This window comes from Bacillus rossius, chromosome 10 (assembly GCF_032445375.1).
Source record: "Bacillus rossius redtenbacheri isolate Brsri chromosome 10, Brsri_v3, whole genome shotgun sequence".
Classification (NCBI taxonomy): Eukaryota; Metazoa; Arthropoda; class Insecta; order Phasmatodea; family Bacillidae; genus Bacillus; species Bacillus rossius.
The window spans coordinates 7,923,490-7,945,355 of record NC_086337.1 but is presented as its reverse complement, the minus strand read 5'-3'; the positions used below and the strand labels follow the sequence as shown (position 1 = coordinate 7,945,355).

At 38.7% G+C, this 21,866-nt stretch overlaps 1 long non-coding RNA gene across 3 annotated transcripts; it reads right to left on the bottom strand.

Moving 5' to 3' along the window:
• Positions 1–6,092: 6,092 nt before the first annotated feature.
• Positions 6,093–17,017, bottom strand: LOC134535759 (uncharacterized). Of its 3 annotated transcripts, none has more exons than XR_010075699.1 (4): positions 15,043–17,017; positions 13,684–14,696; positions 13,141–13,285; positions 6,093–11,781 (listed from the first exon to the last, which is right to left on the bottom strand). It is a non-coding gene; the product is annotated as an uncharacterized LOC134535759 (long non-coding RNA). The 3 variants fall into 3 exon arrangements; XR_010075701.1 differs by lacking the exon at positions 6,093–11,781 and having other exon boundaries at positions 12,124–13,285; positions 13,684–13,819; positions 14,503–14,696; XR_010075700.1 differs by lacking the exon at positions 6,093–11,781 and having other exon boundaries at positions 12,124–13,285.
• Between the last annotated feature and the right edge of the window lie 4,849 nt (positions 17,018–21,866).

Here is a 21,866-nt window from a genome sequence, read left to right as displayed (position 1 = left end):
GGGGTAGAAATTGATTTTTAGTGAAATCATATTGTTTCTTTAAGACAAACTTTATTAACATTGCTTACAGTTCACAATTGATCAGATATTTTAATTATCACTTTCGAGTGGAGAAATATCCAAAACTATAACATTTACAATGGGATTATGATAACTAAAGTAAGATACAAAATGTTTGAGTTCTATTTTTTCAATATTTCTTGCAAAAAACTGCATCAATGGTAGTTCCCCCTTTGGTTTTCACGATGCTGACACTGTTTACTTCGCTGCATAGCAAGAACACCACGCGCATGTGCTTGGGATCTACCAACTCACTCTCTTTCTCTCCCCTACTTTCTACCTTTGTGTATATTTCTTTCTATCTCCCTCTTGTGTTGGAATATTGGACGCTACTCATTGTTAACGCTCGCGCATGCGTTCGAGTGCCACGTATTCACTCTCGCTGTCTCTTTCTATTCCCCCTCCCCAGGAGCGTTGAACGTTTAACGCAACAGTGCTTTCATACCCCCTCCATGGTAGCGTTAAATGTTTAACACAACCTTGTTCGAAGTCGCATTAGAAGTTTCACTTAAAAAAAAATGGCTGCGTGTACTTAGGTACGCGTGTGAGAAGTTATACTTCTTTGGCATCATTAAAAAATAGTTTTTAATTGCATGCAAAAATAGTGCGTGGAGTCCCTCTGCACGGAAGTGAAACTTCGTAATGTGGAAATGAAAATAGGAAGGGGTAGAAATTGATTTTTAGTGAAATTATATTGTATCAAATCAAACTAAAAAATAAATCATGAAATCCTTCAACGATAAAAGCTGTTTATTTAATTAAGCGGACGGGTTCGCCCCAAGGAGAAAATTGATGCGGAGAGACCACATGGACATACAGAAATGACACACACTCACTACTTGTGTGTCTATGAAACATTATTTTCTGCAATTTAAATTGTAATATACAAAAAGGGTATTGAAATTGAAACAAATATGGCGACACAACAAACTGTCAGGATCTTTATTTTTTTCTTACTCTCTTAGTTCCTTACTCTCGCTCTGTCTCTTTCTATTCCCCCTCCCCAGGAGAGTTAAACTTTAACGCAACTTTGTTGGAAGTCGCATTAGAAGTATAACTTCAATAAAATTACAGTTCTGCGGAAGCATCCGGGCTGAGCAGTCGTGATTTTAGCAGTTCCGTCGTGCTTCAAGAGAGAAGAAAGGGGCAGACGGCTGCTTCCCCTAACCACCGGGTTAAATCCCCGGGCCACCACGGGATTCAACACACGGTATTGTGAACGTACAGTGACGCCACGTGGTGGCTATAGTTATCATAGAAAATCCCCTAGTGTGCATGTGCGTGTGTGTGTGTGTGTGAGAGCGAGGGTTATTGTAGCATGTGTGTGAGCGAGTGCATGAATGTGAGGGTTGTAGTTGAGAGTGTGGGTGTGTGGTGTGTAAGAGGGAGTGTGAGGGCTGTTGTTGCGAGTGAGTGTATGTGTGAACGTGAGCATGGTTGCGCGCACATTCTACCCCCCCCCCCCCCGGGACGCACCGCATACTCCTGGTCGTGGTGCCGGGAGTAGTGTGATCAGCAGCCAACACTATGGGGCGCAAGTAAAGTTAAAAAACCAGGCGCAACACGTTCGCTACAGAGTATTAGCGTAAACAATGCCAACAAGGGGAAAAAGTCCCATGACACCACCACGCCATTTTCGGCTCGTGATTTACCCCACAGCTCCCCAGGGAGCGACGACGTGGACGTGTGCAACGTCTCGCAGGACTCAGTAACAAAGCAAATCGACGCAGCAGACCTGAGAGATCTCTCAGACCTGTTCACAACGACCAGCGACAATAACAACACAAACATGGACGACGTGACAACACAGGACTCACTGCCCGGGGCACTCAGTAGTCAGGACAGTAATCACTGTGTCACCCCAGCCCCCGTTCTCACCAACCAGAGGGACGCAAGTGCGTGCCGCAAGGCCCCCTCTCCTCCCTGGACTCCCCTGACTCACCACCAGGCAGCTCCGACAGTGAATCCCTGGAGACACCGACAAGTCACTCAACACCGCAACTGACTAGCGACCAGGTCCCCGACCAAGCAACAGGCTTGGACGGTTTCAAGGAGCCGAAACCTAACACCAAACAGAGGAACAAGAAGCGTAGGCCACCAGCAGCATGCAGCCCCTCAGGCGAAGCTACGAACACATACACGACAACACAGCCTCCACAGACACGTGACCACCAGACCAAACGCACCGAAAGGTAGTACTTTAAAATATATGACAGAAACTGCTACCAACAAGCAAACAAAATATTCAAAGACCACTGCAAAGCACGGCATACTGTAGCGCTCACAAAGGGGAACAAACTCCGCATGCGAGTCGAGACGCACGAGGACCATCCCAAGATGAGCATGGAACTGCGCAAAACCAACATTCCAACAGCCTGGCACCCGGTAGTACGCAGCAAGCCAGTGTTTGTAGTAATACGTCACGTGCCACCGTGCGTCACTCAGCAAGAGCTGCTGGAGGCGCTGCAGAGTGACGACATACCGGCCGAACACTGCGAACAATTCACCACAGGGAGAGAGATGACCAAATCACTGGACAACACGCGAAAATCAATTTGCCATTGTTTAAGGCCAGATTACCGTCAGGTTACCACATGGAGGAACTATTCACCTGGCACAGGGTGGACCACTTGAGGTGCGCATTTCAGCCATACAAGCCTTCATCACCAGACTTCCCACAAAGCCATAGGTGTCAAATGTGGCAGCACACCAAAAATGGCTGCAATATGCAATCAAAGTGTCTGAAATGTGCCGAACCACACCTGACGACGGAGTGTACAAAATCTTGCAGAGCCGGCAACCTGCGCAAACTTAGGGGGCCCCCACCCGGCCAACTATAAACAGTGCCTAGTGTACCAGGCGCTGATGCCAAGATGCAGGAAGCAGCAGGAGGGCAGTAGAAAATCTACGACAGTAGAAGCTACACAAGGTCACGTGCGTAGAACAGCGAGAGCAGAGCCAGCAAGACACGCGGGAGACATTTCCCACAGCTTCGCTGAAGCAGCATGCCAAAGTTGTCAACAGACAAACACGTGCTCGAGAGAGGCAGGGCCGTCGGCAGGGTTGGGGGGGTAGAGACCTGGAGGCCAGGCCTGCCAGTTCCCCTTGCTCCCCTTGCCCAGCAGCCTCCGGCACGCAGCGACGGCCGCCATCCCCTCCACCGCCCCGCACGAGGCTAGCTCTCCCCTTTCTCCTCGCAAAGTAACACAGGGCATCGTCACCGGTTCTCGTCCGATCACTGAGCAGTTCGCAAGAAAAACGAATGCGAAATTTTACCGCGATTCAGCTATTAATGTGCAAATTAATTCTCTCGGGAGTGATTTTCGTGTGCCATGAACATCGGCGGATGCACACAAACTGTGGTAAGCAGCGGTTTTACCGCGTTTTGCTGTAAATAGTGTATATGAACAACAACAAAGACCTCAGGTCATGTAGAAATAACGAGTACCAAAGGCTATGTACAGATTGAAGTGGCATCGCTATTGATAGTAATCGATGCTCAGCAGAGAGTGAACAAACAAATAAAAATGTTTTGGGCATCTCTAGCATGGCATCCCAAATAAAGCCGCACATAATTCCTAGAGGAAAAATACTAGGTGACAGCAGCACAATCAACTTTAGCACTAAAGAAATCATGGCAAAAATCTTAATATCACCACAAATAATCCCTCCGATTCAAACCAAGGCGAAATGGCATCCAGCACTGTTCACAAACTATTTGAACTGTACTGCCCTGCAAGACGTGAACTAGTTAATAGTGACTCAGTATACGAATACTTCGGTAATCTTTTTTATGTCGGCAGTGATGGTGACAGAGACATTATGCTCATGAGTACACCTCAGAGAAATCGAGCATGAAGTGACACTGGCACATCCCTACATCATTTGCAACAGAAGCGAGTTTATTCCTCAAAGATTTAATTTTGAGGAGGAAGCTATTCCACAAATAATGCGTGAGGAGGAATTTGTGGAATATATTGTCTGATACACCAAAGCTCACGAACGGGACACAGTGACAATGACGCCCAGGAAAATTACACCACCACCACCTACCCAAATGGACACAACCAACGAGTGGGAAAGCATCACGCTCGCTGCAAGCAAGAAGAGGGACGCCTCACACCTCCTCAACAGCCCAAACACGACACCCAGCACAAAAAACAGATTCCAAGTGTTCATCGATGCTGGAGTACCTCCACAAGGATGGCCAACCCCTCCCAAGCCTGGGGAGCCCAGACCCTCAACAAGCAATATAGCATTGACACCCAAGACTACCACACAACTACCACCAACATCCCACCAGGAAAACCGCACAACAACCAGCCACATCTGACAATTCTACACCCCCGACTATCACACAAGAGCGAACAACACCCACCATTCCAACATCCAGCTTCAGGATGCCGCCAATAACGGTAAAAACATCGATGAACCAAGCGCACAAGATAGCATTGAATGGCCTGGTGAAAAACAACTACGCCATCGTGTGCTCCAGGTTAAATATAAAAATAAGGATGCAAACAGCAGCAGACCATGACGCAGTCTGCCAATATCTGAAACAAAAGAACTTCGAGAGCTACACCCACCCCAGACCTGCCCAGCGAAACGGCCGGTTCGTGGTCCGAAGCCTTGGGACGGACTGCGACACAGAAGAACTGAAGGAACACATCAGTGCACTAGGTGTAGCCACCATAAAACAAATGGACAGGAAAATGCCAGGAGAACTAATACCAGTGCCACTCTACCTGGTGTCACTAAATGGCACCACACAACTGGCATCAGTCCTGGGAGTGTATTCTTTATATCGACGTTTCATAAAGACAGTCACAATGATTGTCTTTATGATAAAGAGAGCTACAAAGATACTTACTTGTAACTATCTTTATGTCATATTCTGTAAGTGGTATCTTTATTGAAATCTTTGTTTAATAATGAATGCTTGGCAACACCGCAGGCACCGCTTCGAAAACACGAAAATTGACTAACCGAAACAATATTTCTGGCTGTTTCCTTCTATCTTGCTTGCATCCTTCCTTTTCGGCGGAGCAAGGTAGTATGTATAAACTGTAAACATGGAAAAGAAGTTTCGCGCTAGAAAGACCACTTCGAAGCAATTTGAAGTAATGCTGGATTTTATGCGAATGCATCCAGAATTTTTGAGAGGGAAGTTTTCGGCGACTTTCACAAAAATTAAAGAAGAGAGAATGTGGGCCGAATTAACAGAGAAGGTGAATTGCCTGGCATGTGGTCCGCCAAAATCAATTTCCCAGTTACGAAAGGTAGGTACTAATTTGTCTAATACTGTTAGACGAACACTCTACCCCAATACAGAAATTTTTATAATGGGCAAGTTATTCACGCTTCACTTCTTTAAGCTCATTTTTTTTTAAATTTGAATCTCATCTACCTAATTGCTTTATTCACAAGAGTAGGATTTGTCAATTTTAATTGCTATTTGATGTACATGCTGCCTAGCGTAACAAGTTATTAAATTATTAAAACTAAACTTAGAGGACATTAGTAAAAATGATAGCATTCATCTAAACATGTGCGGCAGTTAACCTCAAAGCAATTAATGTAATGTAGCATTGAAATTCGGCACTAGATTGAAACATTTACGTGTTTATGTAGTACCGTACTCAAATTAACATTCTATTGCAGAGAGTATAACTTATTTAAAACAGAAAAGACAAGCTCGAGTCATGAGTCTGGCACATAAATGGATAGTTTCCTATGCATCCAGTCGTAGCACATGTACCCTACATTGCAAGTTAAAAAATAAATGTACCTTATGTTAAAAGGTTGTATGCCTACTTGTCTGAAATATGTTATTCAGGTATTTAAGTCTTGGTAGATAAATAATATATATATATATTATTTAAGTGAGGATAATCCATGTAAATAAAGATAACTTACATCTACAAAAAAATAACTAGTCAGGGGTTTGACTTTGTTCAGTTATTTTTCATTTCATTTCATTTATGTTATTCAGTTAGATACAGTATAGTGATGAAAAAACATCACCGTATTGGATTTGTCAAGTAGTATTATCAAAAGATTACATACAATCAACAATTACTAATCATTTTAACAAACAAATTACAAATCTACATTATAGATAATAAACATAAAATTGTAATAAACCAATTTAAATTACAAAATATGGTTAAAAATGGTCAAATCAGTAGTAAATTTTAATAATAAATATTATAATGATCACAATATAAAATTTTATAAAATTATTAGTAAAATATATATATAGTTAGGTTTCTGCACATTTCAGTCATGGACACTGTGGAAAGCTGCAACAAAAAAGAAGGCCAGGAATATTAAGGCACATGCTATGGGCACAGGAGGGGGAGGTCCTTTGAAAGAAATCCTAAACCCACAGGAAGAGCAGCTCCTGGAACTTATTGGCAAGGAGTGTGTGGATGGAATCAGTGGTGTTCCTGCTTCTGGTGATGTAAGTACAAATTAATGAAGCATTGAGATATAGCCACGTCTGTGCTGTATATGGTTTACTGTAGTGTAATATGAAACTACATTATATTATGTAAGTGCATTGGTTAATATAATAGTTAAATGTTTATAAGTATGCATTTCGAATTGCAGTGATGTTCCATTACATCATTTGAACTAACACTTGATATTTTCATCAAAATTTTACAAGGCACCCAATTAAAATTTTCTCATATCCAAGGGGGATGGCTGATTTTAAAATTCATAACAGGGCAATGTTTCAGGCTTTTGTTTGTAAGGAATTTATTTTTGTCTAGCATTGTGAATAATGTATAAAATATGTAAATGTTGATAGTTATTCTGCCACTGACAGTTGCATGATGTAATTCGTAACATTAACCTAAATGCACTGTACTTGGCAGTACGTCAGATATTTACAACCTTAAAGTTATGCACCGTATTGTTAATTTATAGTTTCTTCTTTGCCAGCCATATTGTGCAGTTAATGTGATAGTACTTAATATAAGGTTGAAGAACAAGATTTGTGTTATTTCTCAAGATTTTGTATTAAACTAACTTCAATAGGATTCAGAAGGTTATATTGTTAAGTATATATATATATTGTGTACAAATTTCAATTAAATTTCTGGTGGAAAACTTTGTTTCGTGCCATCGTCTTTGTGCGGAATTACCACAGTTCAGTTACGAACATGTATCCATGGAGGACCCTCTACAAATGGATGTATTGGACAATGATACAGATTGTTTGTCTTCTGGTGTGTCTCGTCCTGTAGAAGATGAATCGCGTCAGTTGGAAACACTTGAGTCATCCACATCTCAGACGACAAGGTCTAAGCATGTTTCTGGTAGGTAAGTTTTGTCTTGTGTTTCAACAGCTGTATGATTAAGGGGTCTTCCTGGTGCATGATGGTCGAACGATCACAGTCACTCTGTCCCTGGAAGCTGCAGGACGTAGCGCAGGAAAGTTCAAATTCGATTTCACAAACACTATATACAAGTCCAAACAATCATAATTTTATGCTTGGACATGTTTTAATTTTATTTGTAAACAGTCAATACATATTTAGCTGCACTATCTTCAGTCGTGGAACTATTTTTCTGCAGTCATATTTGACACGAACTCTGAGACAGACCTCAAAATTGATAAAACTTGTTTTTATTGTCCAAAATTTGAATTCATCATAATAAATTTGGTTACAGTAGATACAGTATATGATTTATCACTTAGCATTTAAAATACCACTGCCTCACAAAGTTCCAAAATCATAAATTTTTAATATGTAATTGTTGAAGACAACAGTTTTAGTGTAAATGTGTACCCATTTTGATAAACATATTGAGAAAGAAAGTAATCTGTGAAATTGTTCATGAAATGTATTATCCCACTCTAGCATGGTTTTTAACAGTGGTACTTTCTTAGTCAGGTTTCAAGTTATGTCAGAATTTGCATTTTGTGCTTTTAACCAGTCAGTAAATGAAATGTGTGCTCCTTGACGTGTTTGGTAAACCCCCATTTATGTACCCCCTCCTTAAAAGAATAAATACTGGAGTACTGTGAAGAAGTTTACTCTATATCATACTGTGACAGATAGAAAGCACTGTTGTAATATTTTGTACAACTTTTTGCATGTCACAAAAAGCGTACGTAAAATGTATTTAGGCAAGAAGACATCATATAAACCTATAATTATAGTACGTAATTTTGTCTGTAAGGAATGCACATTGAATAACGGTAACGATGTTTAATTTTTTTCACCTACAACACAGATGATCACTGCTGCAGAACTGTATAGGCAGAGGTGAAAGAAATCTTTCACCACAGTAATTTTTGTGATGTAAGAATATCATGAATATTGCATGAGTGTTCTTTATTATAAACATGAAACTTTATACTTTTTTATAAATGAAAAGAACTTCAATTTTTTTTGCAATTTTTTTTTGTCTGGCAGAATTGTCAAAATTAGTTGGTATTAATTTTGTTTTACGAATATTATTTACTCACCTGTCCGGATCCACAAAATCTGGGTTCTAGTGTATTAGTACTGCATTGGTGATTATTTTGGTATTCAAGATTTTGCTGAATCATAATTTTCTTATTCATCTCTCAGCTCACCAATCTTTTGTTACTGAATCCTATCATGTCAGCCATTACTGCTGAAAACCTTGCTGTGAAGCACTAACTTCTCTCGAAAGAAATTAAGGACATTGTTGATGTAACAACTTGGGAATAAATGTTTTTCAAATTATTTGTTTTATAGTTGTAATGTTTTGTGGTTTAATAAACAAAATAACATTTCAGGTAAACAAAAGGACAAGAAAACAATGTATGAATCTGCATCAGATTTGATTTGGCTAGGGAGGAAATAGTTAATCTTGAAAAGGCAAACCTGGAAGAGAGAAGACAAATGAGAGTTGCTTTAGAAAGGTTGGCAGCAGCACAGGAGAAGATTGCTGATGCCCAACTTCGCAGGGCAGAAGTTGCAGAAAAGAAACTTGCCTTGCAAGAAAGTTTATACTCATAATTTTATTTAATAAAATTAACACTCCAGTATGGTTGGTTTTCTTTTATACTTTGCTTCAGACATTCCTTTGTGCTGCCTACAACATAAGAAATGAATAGCAAGTAATGCAGTATTGGTATTACCACATACATTAAGTGTTCAGCATTGACTTGCATTATTAGGTTTGTTAATTTTTCATAATGTGAGGAATAATATCACATTTATAGTTAGATGATGAATTATATATACTTCACACTACAGTATAAGCAAAAAAGTTGCTTCAGATAGTTGAGCTCATAAAATTTGCTTATGTGATTGTGCCAAAATTAAATGTTGACGTGTCCTGTAGCTGTAGGTACACACAATTTCTGCAATAATGGCAAAATGAATATTTTTCTTAGTGAAGCATTAACAATTGGAAAACCTAATATCGTGGCAAGTAACACCAAACTTTAGACATCATTAAAATATACGTGGTGAATTTACATGAGTAATGGTAATAAGTGCTGCCAACACCATATATCTAATTATTCAAGTTTTTTTCATGGATCTCAAAACTTGGTTGTGACATACACCTACCTATACTGTAATATGCAATACATACATTTCCTACATAATACACAGGTGTATTAATAGCTTGTAAGGCATTTACCATCATTAACCCATGGCTTTGGACTAATTTTCTTGTATGTTATGAATTTATATACCCAATTATGAAAAAGCAAACACTGCCTAAATGTTGCAGTTCTTGATATTTTCCTTACAATACTGGCATGCAAATATTTAATACACATGTAAATAGTTCATTTGTCAACATAGTTGACTTACAGTTAAGCAGGAATCATTGTGAGGCTTTGCATTGGACATTACGGCCAAATGTTATAAATGCTTGATCATTCTCTTTTATACCTTCAACTTTGAAATTTTAAAACTTCCTCTGCAAAATATTTTGTGATTTTTCATGGTATGTGGTTAGTTAACTCTGTGAGTATTGAAATGTCCAGCTATAGCAGAATATGCAAAGAGGTCTAGTTTCTTTCTTACTAAAAAATTAAATTTTGATTCCCTTCGTAAGTATGAAATGCACTTAATCCATCAAATACTGTATTAAACTTTGCCAATTTTTTTTTTAAGTAAATCGAGCTATTCTGAGGCCTGGGTTCAAGGCTAGTGGGAGTCATTTAAATTGGTTTTCTAGTAACAAGTAATGTATGTAGGCCTACCTTAATTGCTGCACATCAGTAAATACAGAAAATATTTATTACCACAAAAGGTATGTCTACTACTGTAAAACGGGATGAATAGAAACATTCTACTCAAAGAATAGTCAACTAAAAGTACTTTGATGAAATTAGCTTAAAATAATACTGGTAAATGTCATAAAGAAGTATATCTATCTATGCCAAACATTTTACATATAACAATTCTTCAGACAGACCGTTTTCTACTCACCCTATCTTATGTTACACATCCACAATTATTACAAACAATTTTTTTTGTATTTGTTTGGCCTACAGAAACTGCAGTTCACATATTTGGGGTCCCCTTACATGTGAGCCAATACGGTAATAAAAATAATTCTTTATAAACGTTTATCAATTTAGTCACTTTGATGCATGTATGTACTTTATTAAAGGTATATTGTCGTATTTCTATCAGTATTTATCAAAAGTACTATGCAACAGATGTTCGAAGGAACAGTCTGCATAGTATGCTACTGGCATCCAAATTGAACTGTGTGCATTATTTTAACGGAATGTAGAACACATACAATGATAATTCATTTAAATACACATGCAAGTAGTCTATCAGGATATACCAAAGATGAGTACTCACAGGTTGGTATTTGAAAGATACACACATACATAGAACAATCGCAGAATCACGTATCACAATTGATTTATATTTGTACCTAAAAATTGTACATGCCTCACGTAAACACATGGTAAATGAGAAATGTACAATCTGCTGCCGTAACAACTTCCATTACATTATAAAAAGTAGTAAATTAAACCTTGTTTTTAAAAGTGTACACAAGCCCAAACTTCTGTACATACTTTTTATTCTAGAGATTGTAAAAGTTGGTAAGTATTGTATCTATTTTATCTACAATGAAAACTGCCTATACTAAAACAATTAGCAAAGTATTGAACATTCCTTCAAAATTTGATTGCAACATTTTGTATTCAATGTGTACATAGCACACAAAACATTACATAACCGTTTTTTTTTTTATTAAAAATGGTAATATGGAAAATTTTGACCCCCAGGATTGTTTAGCAAGTACATTAAGAATCACATTATTGAAAAATATCTTTACTTATATAGTTTTGCTAACTTAATAAATTACTGAAAATATCTCCTGATAAGGAGATCAACTGTCTGTCGTCCATCATTTTGAATATCAATCTCATGATCTGCCTCATATTGATCCTGGTAAATCCCTTCGATGTCTGGCACTGGTTGTTCACCAACAGTGAGATACAGAGGCAATTTGTTTCTAACACAAAAGTTGTGCAGTACCACACATGCATTGACTATTAGCGCTGCAGTGTGTGGTGCATAATTCAATTGCCTAGCTTTCGATAAACATCGAAATCTACTTTTGAGCAACCCGTTACATCTCTCTATTGCACATCGAGCACTACAATGACCGTCGTGTATCTTGCTTCTGGCGTTCCATCTGGAGCATGAAGAATTGGTGTCAGTAACCACGGTTAAAGTGGATATCCAGAATCACCTATTAAAAAATTAAAAAAAATTATTCACCCTTTTGTTAATCAATTTTGCCATCCACAGAAATGTTTAAATCACTGTTAATTTTGGGTATGTCACAAATATAACAGTAAGCTTTCATAGCACTCAATATAAAACCTTAATTTCAAATTTAAACCTAAAAATAAATAATCATGAAGGGAATTCTGAAGGAGACATTACTTACAATTAAATTAATATCACAGTAATATCAACACATAAATTTCCAAGTTACTTTAACTGTTATTTATGTAAATAATATACACAACGTAGATATTGATTCAATACAAAGGAGAAATACTACTTATGAAACTTGCTTTTATATCTCATACTTATGTTAAAAAAATCAAGAACAGGTAGATCTAGACAAATTATTAATTGGCTAACAAAAATATAATTTTTTTTAAAGCTATTGAACTAGCCCTCTTTTCTTGCTGATTATGTTTCTAAATAAATTAGCATTTAGAACGATTGACTACAACTATATATATGTTAAACATATAATTATATACCAGACTATTAGGTTACATTTCAGCGTGTGTGATATTTTTATTGCTAACATAGTTAAAATGTAGTAATGTTACCCCCTACAAGTTGGAGCCAACTGAGTATGTAAATGATGTTGCCAAGCTTGCATGGTCATAATAGCATGCCTGATTGATATCGAACAAACAGATATCTTAAAGGCCGCTAGGCTACTGACTGCATAAGACAGAAGACAGGTGGTTTCATGTACTCTAGAGAATAGCACTTGTAGACAGAAACACACACGAGGATGGCACATTTCACGCCGGTGCGCGATTCACGACGATTGAATACTAAGGCTGGTAACTGTCTGGACTTGGTAATGTATTGATGGGCCCCAGCGCCTTAGCTTTGCACTATTGTAGGAAGGAGGTAAAGACCTAACTACTCTTGTGGTGTAGCAGGAGTTAAAATTCTTGTTATGAGATGCTGATGCTGCCCATGCCACATTTCAAAATACGAACTTTGACTAGAAGATGGGTTAAACCATTGAAACGTTGTGAGTTGTGCATCCGCGTGAAAATGTGCCATCCTTGTGTGTGTTTCTGTCTACAAGCACTATTCTGTGGGTACCTACAACCATCTGATTGTCATTGGTTACGTTTAGTTAGTTGAATCCCCAGCTGCTGGCAAATTCCCTATCTAAAAATATAATTCTGCATTTGTTATTAGAAATTGGTTACAACTTTCTTTCAGCCACCCCAAAATGTTTGAAACTGCTGGCATACTTAGGACATGTATGTTCCTACAAAATATAAAACAAAACTGTTAACTTTTTCACCATTCTGTATTCCCGTATTGGCACCTCAAGTTGGCATACCCAGTATCCATGAATTGGTGTCTCCATTTCTGTAGCGCCTCATCAAAGTCCTCTTCACATTGCACAGCCTCCAGATAGCTGCATCGTGTGTACTGCCAGGATATCTGGCGTTGACATCCATGACAAGCATGTCGTAATTGCAGATCTGTTGGTCATATTAATTTATTACATTTAACATAGAAAGTGTGTAAGTACAAGTACCTTGCAATGATGAAGTTTAGTATCATAATTTGAGGCATGAATGTCTATAACACTGAATATTACTACCAAGCAACATGTGAGAAGTGTTATTTAAAAACTGATTTTATAAAAGATTGAAACAGTTTATTAAAGGAAAAAAATGAACTATTAATGCAAATACAGCAAACTGAACCACAACAAATACATGTAAAATTTAGGAAATGTAAAAAAGAAGTGTAATGTATATAAATTAAACAAATGTTTTTAACTACAATTCTAAATAGTATATACCTATTGACCTTTTACTGAGCTGTAACAAAATACAGCACGTGAAGTAAACATAACTGAAAATATTCTACTCACAAGCTGAACATTAAGGGAGTGGTTGTGTTTCCTGTCCACGTATACTGCTTCCTCATCGCCAGTTGGAGAAATAATGAGAACATGTGTGCAGTCCACTGCTCCCATTACACCTGGAAAGCCTGTTGTATCCATGAACCTAAGCAATTACAATGAGTGTGCAGTGGCTTATCATATTAAATTTGACTACATTAAAAAAGACAATTCAAAAACACCACAAAAATAAATGAAAGATTTACACAATAATAACACTATTAACACAAATACTCTTTGGCGCAAGCTCAAGTCACTAATATTTTAAGCTCGGCCCTGTGTAACTAAGGACATAGGCCTTTCTTATCCAGAGATACATAAGTAAAAACTACTATTTCAGTTATATTAAAATGATCGCTGGAATTAGAAACTGTTATGTTATCTATCACTAAAGATTCTGTTTTGGAAAACAAATGTCACTATTTTCCTCTCAACAAACTTAAGTATTATGTGTATCCAACAGACTACCACTATAATAACCTTTTGTACAATGCACTAGCAATTCTTTTGGAAGGGGGAAGTGGGGGGGGGGGGGATTTTTACCTAACTCGTAAACCAGCTTTTCATGTTGTATTTCATTATTTTAGTGCCAAGTCCGTGTGCTATTTGTACACACACACATACGGACACACACACACACACAGAGTAAAGACAGGTTAGTAAAAGATTAAAGTATGAAATTTTTAAATTAAGCTACATGTTCCAATAAATGTTACAGTTTCAACAAAACTACTGCTATTAAAGTTAGGAAAAACCAAAACAAAAGATTTGTTATGAAACAATACTAACCTTTGTTTGTTCAGTTGCAACTCGTTTTCATTTTCTGGGAAGTAAACCCAGTTGTTCAACATGGTAGTATTGATTGCCCTTGTGACATTTCGGATGGCTCGACTAACTGAGGGTTGGCTTACACACGTCAGCACGCTATCACCAACACACTTCTGGTACGAGCCACTTGCATAAAATCGAAGAGCAATGAGTACCTGTAAATATATTGGTTACTGTACTTTTAATAGGATTTCTAACGGCATCACAAGCAAAAGAATAACATCTGCAGTTCATTAATCACCCATATTGCTGCTCTTCTCTCCACCTTCACATTTGGATTTTATGTGTTGACAGCATTAATGTTGTTCGAATACACAAGTGCACATTCAATCTTTTTCATAATGTTCTAATATTAGCTGGAGTCCACAAAAGTCACATACACATCTGACGCTACACAACAAAAATAATAACAACACAATGAAGGATAAGGTTCAAATAGAATATTTTCTCTCGACTGCGAATAATTGAATACTGCCATAAAACTAACCTTAAATTACTTACTTTTATTTCCTCCGAAATGCACGTTATTCGCATCGGCCTTCTTAAATGCAGCTTCAAAATCTGTGTTAGTTCTAGTGCTAAGACAGGAGGTAACCTGTAAGTGACCCTGAATTGTTCTTCTTCCATTTCTGTGAATGGATTTAGGACGTCCCGAATCCCCCGTCGCAGCAGCTTAATCTTTTGACGCCCCTCTTGTCTCTCAATGTCGTCAATTAAGTCCAACCGTCTCAATATCGCTGCCATTTTATTATGTATAGGTACACACTTCACTGGAAAAAAATTAAATGTACACAATTAATTAACAGCAATGTGCTGTTACTATTTTCAGAATGCACAGAAAGTTATGACTTATTTTAATGATACTATTATTTATAAAAACTTATATTGACTGTTATTATTATTATGAAATTTTATTATTTAATTTGTATATTGTTCGCCCGCAAAAGTTATTAAATATATATTCCTATTAATTAGGTATATCTATGAGAGATATGCTCTATGTAGTGGGGAAGACATATATGGACCGGCAATTAGATATACCCCTCTAAGGACCAATTGAACAAAACGTATAAACTGTGTTATTATACGTGTCATATACGAAGGATGTGGCATTGTTGGAAATTCTGTTTTTAAATTTAATTCAGTTTTGTGTTTGCAACTTTGTTAATACCTTTTGTTTACAAGATGTGATTCTGTAAATTTCGTTAACAGCATTCCGCCCCGGCCAATCAGAGGCCATGTTTCAAGTAGAAGGCGTCTAGAACGTTTCTATTTGAGAAAGAGTTATGTAAGAGATGGTGTCCCAGTGAGATGCAAGGGCGCGGAGCCTGTCAAAAATTCAAAAGAAAAAAAGATATTAGCTATTTCAGACCATCCGCAACAAAGGATGAGTTTTTTTCGTCGTGTTGTTAAATGTTTACTAGTTTGTTAGGGCATATTCTGACGAATATGTACCCAGGAGTGATTAGTTTATGTAAGTAAAAACCCTCCATACCATGTGAAACAGCGCCATACTAAAGTTGTTATAGCGACGTACTAATTGAAAGAACATTGAGTTTAAATTATATTATCAACATTTTAAAAGACTTTAAATAACCAAAAACAGTAAAGATTATTGTAATTGGAAACTATCTAATTTATCAATTTAACCCAGAGGTGAAACGAGAGAGATAGTTTTGTGTTCTACCGATCGTAAAACTGAGCTAAAGCCTAGGTACGCGAACTCTACAACGAACTGAAATTGTTATTTAAATACTTGATTTTGTGGATTGCTAACTCGTTGATCACGCAAAAGTGCAACATAATATTACGTATTTTTGAATGGACCTAAATGAACTGTTGTATCGTAATCATGTGTGCGACGTAAATATCCAGATGATTAACGAACATGATAGTCATTCCACAACCCAGTTCAGTAATTTATTGATAATAAATTTTATTTAAAATTTTTGCAATTAATAAAGTTTCAACGTATGTTAATTTTCCTTACCAATTTACCGAGATATGAATTAACTTGTCATATTAACCTATGTTTTGTGTTGTGTCTAATACTCATTTGTGTTAAGTGGGTTAGGCCCTTGTGCAGCAATAGGCGCCGATGTAATAAATTGCCACACATGTAATTAAATATTACACATAATTACCAGAACCTGAATAATATCTGTGTTGTTTGACCTACCCTTATACACTATTACAAATTTTATATATATATAGATATCAATATCGGCAGAAAGTAATAGTAACCAACAGTCAAACCTATCTAGCATAATAATATTAGAAAGTAGCTGAGTGGGGAAAAGCACAGCACAGCAATTTCATGTATTATTGGTGGTGTTTCAACAACATAATATAAATACGGCGGCCATTGTATTTACGTTGCTGCTCATAAAGATTCAACAGAAGCCTGTCTTAATATAAAGATAGTCAGGAGTCCACTCAAAGACAGCCAGAGTGACGCTTTGCGGTAAAGAATACCATTTCCTCTCGTAAAGAGGGTTACACGTTAACCATCTTTAAATAAAGACAGCAAAAAGTTAGAGAATTCCGGCCCTGGGCACGCACTACCTGGACCACACGTAGGTCCGGTTTGAGGCATACCGGGGCCAGCAAGAAATCAACTGCCAATGCTGGGGGCACTCCAGTTTCTGCTGTGACGTGAGGTCTAGGTGTGTGCGCTGCCCCGGCGACCACCGCTCCACCAGCTGCCCCAGGACCAGGGAGGAAACCTCCACATGCATCAATTGCGTCCAGCACCACCTTCACACCACCCACATCGCAGCTGCTAGACACTGCCCAGTCAGGATGGCCCTGCTGCATGACAAGGTGACAACACAAAACAAACCACCTAAACCACATACAAACAGCACAGGCACTTTCCCACCACTGCGACCACCAAACACCACATTCGCTAGCACACTAAATCCTTCAGAGCACAGACACAAACAACGCACCTCAACACCCAGCCCAGACCCAGGCACCACAACAGGACACCCGCGTACCCCTAAACTTCACCCCCCGCCCACTAAGAGAGAACAAACCACAACCTAATACTCAAAAAGTAAACACGGAACCCAATCCCCTCAGCGAATTTACAGAACTTATCAAAATGGTTAAAGAATTAAATCTACTCAAATGGGTTCCTTTTGTCCTTGATGCAGTTCGTAAGTTCAAAACAGCGCAGAATTACGACAAGTCAACAGTGATTTTCTCCCTGCTTGAAGCCCTAACTAATGCCTTCCCTTAAACTAATTATCTGAAATAGCAACATCATCGCCAACAAGACTCCCGAGTTTAACCATTTCATCTCATTTCACAAACCAGGCCTGGTATTCCTGGCAGAAACTTGGCTCAGGGCTGGTGTTCCGTTCACAATACCATGATATGTGACGCACCGAGCTCAAAGGATGGATGGTGCCCAAGGAGGCATGGCACTTCTTGTGCGCCAAACCCTGTCGCATCACCGACGGCAAACACCGCAACTACACCACGTGGAAGCAGTGGTGGTCCGGCTGCACATAAACCCCACGCCTTTCACTGCCATGACTCTCTACATCCCACCAACCACCCCATTTCCAACAGAGGACCTCAACAGCCTCCACCACCTCGACTATCACTCACGAATGGATTGGTGTGGCGCTTCGCCTGCAGTTTCCGCTCCACGAGTTCAGAAATCCCACCTCTAAAGGTGGACGATGGCATGGTGGAGTCTTCGACTGACAGGGCTGAGTGCCTGGCAGATCACTTTGCGAAATCATTTACCCCAGCTCCCATACCACCTCATCTATCAAAGCTCCCCACTCACTACCAACCTCCTCCCTCCCCTCCGCCTGGCTCCCTCAAGCTAGCCACACCCAGGCAGGTGAGGAAGGAGATAGATCGTGTGCGCAGCAATGCTGCCCCTGGCTCAGACAAAGTCACCCCACACCTCTCAAATCCATCTCCCACAAAGCCATCTACCTCACCATCATCAACAGCAACCTCATCACAGGCCATTACCCACAATCATGGCGTGAGGCAACGGTAGTCCCCATATTCAAGGGGAAGGGCACTGCCAGCCGGCCAGCGTCGTACCGCCCTATATCTCTGTTATCTGTGACATCTAAGGTAGCGGAACGCATAGTCCTGGCCAGGTTGGAGGCGGAAGTGGCGCGCCTACAACCGCTGCCAGAATTCCAGTTTGGTTTCAGGCACAAGCTGTCAAGGCAGCATGCCCTGGCTCATGTCACCGACCAGATCACCCTCAACTTCACCCAACGAACTCATACCGGGATGGTGTTGCTAGACCTGAGTCGTGCATTCGATACTGTCCATCACCAAGCCCTTATCATAAAGCTAGCCTTTCTGGGATCCTGCCCTGCGCTGCATCCTTCACTCTTTCCTTGAAGCCCGCACATTCCAAGTGCGGGTGGAAGGGTCAATTTCATCACGCAGAGACATCACCGCAGGGGTCCAACAAGGGTCCACACTCTCATCTCTTATTTTCCCTTTACACCCATGACATCCCTACACCCCCCGAATGCATGATTGTCATGTACGCGGACGATACCACGCTGATGGTAACACATCATGACCCCATTCAAATCAAAGCCAGGCTGACCTCGGCCATCCGCTCAGTCACAACATATTTGACATCCTGGGGCATCCTCCCGAACCCCTCCAAAACTGAAGCCATATTTGCCACCAGCACTGTTTGTGGGGGGGCACAGTGATCAAGTGGAACGATTCAGTGAAATACCTCGGTGTGATGCTGGATCGCACACTGCGCTTCTCACCGCACTTCTCGTCTGCCACTGCCCAGGCCTATCGTGCATTTCACTCGCTATCCTTCATTCTTCGCCCCCACAGCCCCCTACCAGACCATGATCGTGTGCGCCTCTTCAAGGCGTACATTGTACCTATCTTGTTATACTCCTCTGTAATCTTCGCCCATGTACCCGATATCCGCTTCCACCAAAAAAAACATGTTTTAACAAATTACTCAGAGCAACACTCGGTAAATACAAATATGTAACTAACATTCAGCTACACGAACTTGCAGACACACCATCACCATGCCAATTAGTTATTCAATATACAGACAAATTTTTCAATAAGGCAGCACAACACCCGTCCACACTCATTCAGAACATCAGACAACACGACATAACATACCCGCACCCACACAAACTAATCACAGAGTACCACCCTCGCAGACCACCCTGACTGGGCAACAAGTGCAACCAGTCAGAGACACCAACCATAGTGCTCATCCGAAGTGAATAGACATGGACGCCCACCACAGTGCCATGTATGTATATAGTTAAATTTTATTTATTTTTTTGTTTTTTAGTCAGTGCAAATTATTATAATTATGTACAGTGAAAGACAAAGTGTTTGTAAGAACGTGTAAATAAATAGTGTAAATATGTTTTTAGGTATAGGAACCAAACCAAGACAATGAGCCAAACAAGGCTCCAAAAAACAATATTAAAGGTTTTTTAAATTGTCCTTTTATGCATAACATGCTTATTTAAATAATTTCTTATACATATTATAAAGGATAATTTTACACTTTATAGAAATGTAAATATTTATTTTATTTAATATTTGTTTTATCTTAGTAACTTGTGAATTTGTACTCGATGTTTCATTTTATTTTAAAACACATCTTAAGTTATTTGTTTGTCTATGGAATGTATGTTTAACTTGGTTTTTTTTTTTCCTTTTAAAAAGCAAAGTTTAAATATTCAAAATTTCAAGCTGTAATTTTCTGAGTATCATTGTGAACCATATAAGTATTTACAGTTCTTTGATATATAAATAAAAAAGAGAGGATCAAAGTTTGAAAAAGAATGAAGGAAACAATTTTTTATAACATTAGTAAGAATGATTTTGGATAAAGGAAAGAAGATTTGATTCATGATTATATAGCTGATTTAAAATATGGTCTGAAAATTATTTAATACTACTTATTAAGAATATTGATTGAAAGAGAAGACATAAGAAAATTATGTAAGAAGAACCGAAGGTAAAATATTTCAAGAAATCAATTTAGTCCCAGTTCGAGTGCCATTACCAAAAGAAGGAAGAAAGGAAGGAAGCCAAAATCAACACGGTCCCAGTTCGAGTGCCATTACCGGAAGGAAGGAATAGTGCGCTTGCAAATGTACAAAAACTATGTCCCGTGGGATTTTTGATGATACAAGCATGGGAGTGGTATTAATCTCTTCGTTATAACATGGAGCATCAGTATTTGGATGGTGGACAGGAGACACTAGTGGCAGATTAATCTTATACACAAAAAACCAAATGGCAGCCACTCTGCCGTACATGGTATTGGTTTTTCATGTTTAGCTCGTAAAATACAATATTTACGACAAAGTGACTTCTTACAAAAAGTATTCAGTATTAAATTATACACAAAACATGTTCTTAGAGTATTTTGTGTATGGCTAACCATTAACACAGAAATTAGGCTTTTAAATGAATAATTTATGATTTTGTTTTCCAACAAGTACAGTGTTTTTTTTTCTTTTAAAGAAAAAATACTAACTTTTTCAAATTAATTACATTATCTAAAATATAAGTAGACTTCAAAGTTTACACAAATATATAACATATGTCTACTGCATTTTACTAAAGCAAGGTTTATCAAATAAAATCTACATTCTAAATCTCGTCATCACTTTCTATAGTTGATTCATTGCATTCATCTATGTCTTCTGTATCCTTAGAGTTTCCACATAGTTCTGGATCGCCTTCACATGTACACATTTCTGTGCACTTTAGTCCATACGTGAGACAGGTTCATGGTGGACAACAGTGACGTAGTGAGCACGTGCAACTACAAAGCTCTGCCATAAGGTCTGGAACACAAGACAAGGTGCACACTATTGGTTCAAACGTTCCTCCAACGTACGTCCATCCGAAGCTGAGTGGTGATGGTATGACTGGGTTTTGTTTGATATCTTGATTCCACTCAAGTGCCTGAAGATGAGCTCTTAACAGTGCTGGAGTTAGAGCAGCTTTTGTTGGTGGAAGATTTTCATCTTGACATTGTTTTTTTGTGAATAGCCACCATTGCATATCTCCAATCTCAGTCATTGTAGTTTTTGGAATATATAATTGACAAACAAATGACTCCAAAGCGTTTCTGACCTCATCTGGAAGAGTGGGTGTTGTACCAAGCTTTGCTAGGGCCTCTAGTAGGTCATCGTTAATGGAATTAAATGCTTTCCACCACTTAAGATTCCCTTTATTGGCAAATGATCCAGTGACATCTGAACCTGATAAGGCATGAAGTCCAGGGAGAGCAGCAGACTTGAGTAATCCCAATGATTTGTGGA